At 41.3% G+C, this 6,000-nt stretch overlaps 1 protein-coding gene across 3 annotated transcripts in view; it reads left to right on the top strand.

The window, feature by feature from the left end:
• The first annotated feature begins 353 nt into the window (after window positions 1–353).
• The window catches only part of eys (eyes shut homolog), a 143,461-nt gene continuing 137,814 nt past the window's right edge, over window positions 354–6,000 (top strand). For all 3 annotated transcript variants that reach the window (XM_052080554.1, XM_052080553.1, XM_052080552.1), the window contains exon 1: window positions 354–533. The gene's annotated coding sequence lies outside the window, so the exon portion shown is untranslated. The remainder of the gene's footprint in view (window positions 534–6,000) is intronic.

The raw sequence follows: 6,000 nt of genomic DNA, 5'->3' as shown, positions 1-6,000 counted from the left end.
TTTAATAGTTTGGACAAAACAATTTATGCACTGCATGCATGTACCGTGCATAACTTTTAATTTGTTTACCTCCAATAATGGATCACATAACAGAAATAACATCAGTCATCTGATTAAATTAAACCATAGCCAATGGTCCGCAGGTTTGTTTTTATGCTCCACATTTGTATTTGTTGTGCAAACCAATCTCTCATATACTGTGGCAAAAACTAATTTTTATTTACTGAGTTGTGACATGAGATGATGGCTTGGCTTGCCAGCTGAATAATTAGTCAAGCCTAATTGAATAATCAATCAGGCAGGCTGCATCTCCGCCCTGTTGTGCCCCAGAGGGCTTCTCCCCTACAAGCAGGCACGCCTCCGGTCTTCAGCGTCTGATCACATCTCCTAGCAACAGTTTCATCCAGTGCACTCCGAAATGGCTCAGCTGTCCAATTCCCCGGGGAGCTACACATCTCCATTCTGAATAAGAAACTCGGCAAAATGGTGCTGCAAGTTGGTCTCACAGGGCGAAGATCCTTTTCGACTTAATGGTGAGCATGTTTTCGACCAGCAAAGACTTTGTCTGATTGACAACAAGCAGAGACGAACGAGTGTTGCTCTGCATACACTAGCAGATGGCCCTACTAGTCAGATTACCCAGACATGCTAAATCCTCGGCCTCGCCTTCGTAAAAAGGGTCCAGACCCAGACGTCGGCCGGGTGTATTGCTAATCTGTTGTCTCAAGAAGACTTTTTTTTTTCAACTCGAGGCTTACCCCTGATCAGTGCAAGAGAAGCAACATAGCTTTCAAATTCTCACTTCCTTCTAAATCAAACTGATACAAACACCAGTTTCAATGGGGTGCATTTGTCAGTCTCGTACCTGCACTCTTTTACTACGGAGCCACGTTGTTTTAACATTGGCAGAATGTGGTTTGGCAGTGTCTTACTGAAATAAACTTCTCGTGTCGGTGAAAAGGACGTCGCTTGGATGTACCTTTCTACATTCAAGGTGCCTTTACGGATGTGTACTGTAAGTTAGTCATGCCATTGGCACTAACCATACCATCACATATGCTAGCTTGTGTCCATAACGGTCCGGATGCGTGTGTCTCCCCCCCCCCCCCCCCCGACCCCCCGGGGTCACGACGTCCACAATTTCCAAAAGCAATTTGAAATGTGGACTCCTCATGTGACAGGCCACTTTTTCACTTTGCATCAATCTATTTTAAATAAACTCAAACTCAAAGAAGCCGTCTGCGTTTCTGGGTGTGATATCCTTTACACAGATACTGTACTTCAAGTCTTAACTACTCACCTGCTGAATGAAGTATATACCGACAGCCTATATGAGCTCAAATTAAACACTTAATGCCATAATTGCAGGAGTATCATGCAACAAAGGGGTTATAAATGCTATGATGTTTGTAAACCTTTCCTACCCAGTGGTTATGCAAAGTTGGCAAAAAAAACACTAAACATCTAATCTGTAATTGATGCAATAATGTGCCTAAAGCCGTTTGAAAATCACAAAGCCATTTTCTGGTCTGTGAGTGTACAACGTAAAACTAAATCATGATTATGCGACTGTGCCGCCTCAAAGATGGGCTCAATTTTTTTAATGATTTATTTATTTATTTTGTAAAAATTAGACCAAAAAGGCTTATGTGTTTGAAAGAAAAGATATAAATGATAAGAAAAGATATATTGTATTTAACCGAAAGGGGGGGGGGTGGGGGCATTATATTGTAATGGCTCTCTGGCCGGAGTGCCAAATTTACACAGAAACAGTGGCTGCCACAACGAGGGGGCTATTGAAAGCATTGTGAGTTAACCGAAAATGAAGTGTTTTTCAAACGAAAGTCACAATGGTGAAGTCAATGCTTTAGGTGAAGCAATGTCGCTTGAGGCCCAAGCCTAATTTAGTCAATGGTTCAAAGTGTCTTTTTGGCATTCAGCCTTGCAAACATGCTGCTCTTTGAAATGTTCCATGTAGTTAGGAAAAGAAAGAAACAAGAAAGTACAGCAGGAAGCCAAAGGCCAAACCGTTTAATCGTGACTATTCCAGAATGAAATTCAACACAAATAGTTAGATTTTTTTTTTCACTGAAACCACATGCCTCTAAGGTTTAAGTTAGTTCAACAAGATTTATTATTTCGACATTTTGCGCTCCATGAGTTACTTGTATTTTTAAATCATGGCCATGACATAATGACCGTTAGTCTGCAATGGCGGTTCTCAACATTCTACCTGTCAAATCAATTGACATCTTCAAACGCTCCAGAATTATTCATGTTTGTTACTTACAGTTACTTTTCTTCATGTGTGGAATTACTGGGTCCTCATCTTTGCCAGGGCAGGAATGCCACAGATTTTGAATGCCTAATAATGCTCTTGCTAAATAAAGTTAGATACGATGGATGCTGTGGAATATTTGTTCTCACTTTTATACCAGCCACATTCTTCAATTGATTTTCAAATTTAGAGCAACACATTTATCTTTGTCAGTTGGACAACCCAAAAGTTCACTAAAATTGAATAGTGTCGCCTGCAATGATTTTTGTCACAGCTTGTTGCAACTGTTCTCTCGTTCCATTACTCTGCCATATTTCAAACTGATCCACTGTCAAAATGTCTTTATTTATTTTTTATAGATTCTTTTTGGAAGAGCAATGGCATTATTTACTCACTGTGAAATGCTGTGTTTCCAGTGACTAATGTGTCAGCCGCTTTAAATGTGACTCAGCAGTAGAACGTATTGATGCCACTTATTGCATCAGAAATAGTCCAATTGTTTGAGGGTGTTGCCTGATGGCGCTGGCGGTAGCATGTCTGCCTCACGTTCAAAAATGTGAGGCCTTTTTAAGTGAAGGTTGCATGCCTGCTTGCGTATGTTTTATCCTGGTGGCTTCCTACTACAGTCCAAAAACATACTGTACGTATTAGGTTCATTGAAGACTGGTAAATTGCCAATAGTTGTGAATGGCAATGCTTGTTTGTCTCTGTGCACTGTGATTGACTGGTGGCATCATCAAAAAGTGAAATTTAACACAATTTCTTCATATGATGCCAAATACGGTCCGCTAAGTTTTTTTTAGCATGAAAAAAAGGACAACTGCCTTCGACACAAACCACTTTATTGAATGGATTGTTTTTGTCAATGCAGTGAACAACTGCTTGCGTTGATATTTTTGTGCCCTTTTTCACAGTATTGTGACAAAGTAAAACTAAAAATAGTAACGCGTATATTGCACATTAGCAATACCACAAGGTACCTCAAGACACATGCATTTGGAACATGGACCAAGGAAAAACTATTTTGCACTGTGGCTGGGTCTTATTTCAGATGTAGGTTTTTGATTTGATTTTTTTTCTTTCTTTCTTTTTTTTTTGCTGTTTGGTGGCATCATTAGAACCACCCCAGACCCCTTGCCCCATTAGACTTTAATTGCTATGTTCCATTATCCTCCCGGAACTGGGAGGTATTGACATTCTAGTTATAGTTGGTCATTATAACATGGCTAAAACAAAAAAAAATATGCCAGAGCCATTGTCTTCTCCTTCTGAACTCCACCCCATTTCTTTTTGTGCTTTGTGTCTGTGTCATTACACGTTGGACACAAGCGTGATGGTGGCAGCAAGCAGCTAAAGCTGCTTGTCTCAGGCTGGTCTACCATGCTGCCAGATTGTCCATGATTGTCATCATTGAGTTTATTGCATCCAGCTATCAACAAGACTCTCGTTTGACTTTCTGACAACTAATTATGCCCTGTGAACCCTCATTCCTGTAAAACACTTACTACACTGGCAGCACAATCCCTATCAGTTAAAGATTTGTTTGTACCGGGACCAAGCCTGTATGATGGGGCTATGGGCACATGCCGTGTATTTTTATTTTTTGTCAAATGTTAATTGCAGTAGTTTTTGGCCAACAATGTTAAGTTTCTGCCCCACTGAGAGAGGCAAACATTTGTGACTGTCGGCAAAGGTAGCAAAATGTGCAACATCTTCTGCAGTTATGGAGGAAATCAGGACAATATTTGACCATGTTTTCAGTTAGATGTCGACATCAAAGAGTTTAATCTCACCCTGTCAAGGCACTTGCAGAGATACCAAGGTTTCACGAGGCCTCCACTACCTGTCACTGACCAGAAGACCAAAGCTGACAGATTTTGTTCAAGACTCATTCATGATTTTCACTGTCAACGCCCAGGTTGTCGGAGTCGTGCGGCAGATCTTCAGCACTCATTATTGAGTTTGTTGCATCCAGCCATGTCGAAGACTCTATTTTGAATTCCCGACAACTGATTCTATGCTGTTTGCAATTTGATTCTCAGTCTGCCTCCTGTTTTGATCCCTTTCACGCCTGGATCTCATTTACTCCCTGCCTGGACCCTGGACTTCCACCCCTATAACAGCCCACACACAAACAACAGGAGACTTTTTATCGAGCCGCATCTTTCCATCGCACAATAAGCTATCCTGCATTATGAGCTGCTGTTGTTCATAAACTGAGTCATAGTCATCACACAAAAGAAATGGATTCTCAAGGAAATTCTGTTAAAATGTGTACAATGACATAAACTGTACTTTAATTCCATCTCCGGCCTCCCTGTGTGAAGTTTGCATGTTCTCCCCAGGGTTGCGTGGGTTTTCTCTGGGTACTCCGGTTTCCTCCCACATTCCAAAAACGTGCATCGGCAGGCTGATTGAACACTGTAAATTGTTCCTCGCTGTGAGTGTGAGCGCGGATGGTTGTCCATCTCTCTGTGCTCTGCAATTGTCCTGAGGTGTGAGTGTGAGCGCAGATGGTTGTTCGTATCTGTGTGCCCTTGTGATTGGCTGGCAACTAGTTCAGGGTTGTTCACGTACACATGGCCATGGAATACTACATGTTTGTTTGTGATTTACTAATATGGCCAATATCAGGTTTGCCATTGTAATCAACAAAAGCCTTTCAGCAGTGAAGTCGACACAGTTGTTACTGTTCAAGGCTGAATAAGTCACATGTTCATCAGTTTTACAGCAAATGATGCTACACAGTCTCAGATGGAGGACAAGTGATCGTCAATGTGACGCAGGCTGTAGCTCCGTGATGCTTCGCGAATGACTTTTCTCATGGCTGCACAGAGGCATCAATGACTTGCAGCTGACTCTGGACACCAATTTGGATTGTAGTTCACTGGAATTATTAAGTGTGGGTGTTTATCAAGCCCATCTCATGATTCTTTGACTGTGAGGCATATGTATTCAGAAAAAAAAAAACATTCAAGCACCACAGAGTGTATCAGAAAGACACAAAAGCAGTTAGTGGTCAGAGAAATGAGGTCTGTGCAAGTTGATATACTGCGCCTGTCGTTATTTTACAATCCAATGATTTTCCCGGTGATTGTGTCATTTTTACACAAAGAAAAGGCTGGACTTTTAGAACAGACTGACGTGTTGGTGAATTGATTCTGTGATGTAGTTCATCCGCCGCCTTGTGAGCTTTCAATTTTACAATTAATGGTTTCAGCATTGGTATTGGGAGTGACTTCCTGCCCCTATCTCCCCAAATAAAATAAAATAAGTAAATTAAGGCTTTCTGGAGACCTTATTATGACAGAAAAGCCACAGTCTTGGGCTAAGAGGGAGGCTGGCTACATGAAGGGATATTCGTTTCTGTCAAGCCTGCTGCACATGCTGGCAAAGAGAATGAGGGACACTGCACATGCAGAGAGCAGACCAACAAACACAGAAACGTTCTCGTTCTAACATTCGGTTCATGCAGCTGTCAAAAGATCTGAATCAAGTCAATCATGATGAGAAATTACCATGCACCAAGATGGCTTTCGACTGGATTTGTAGGAGCTTACACCTGTGTGTGCTAATTGAAGTGTCATTAGTTACCATTCTTGAGTGAGCAGCTTCATTGCTTCTTGCATTGTACTGTATTTATTTGCTCCCGATAATATCGGCGATTCTTCCTGTTTGATGTAATGGGACCAACACTATTTTTTTTAGCAACTTAAAAAAAT

Source organism: Hippocampus zosterae, chromosome 11 (genome assembly GCF_025434085.1).
Source record: "Hippocampus zosterae strain Florida chromosome 11, ASM2543408v3, whole genome shotgun sequence".
Lineage (NCBI taxonomy): Eukaryota > Metazoa > Chordata > Actinopteri > Syngnathiformes > Syngnathidae > Hippocampus > Hippocampus zosterae.
Note: the sequence above shows the minus strand (reverse complement) of the source record. Positions and strands in the feature narration are given on the sequence as shown.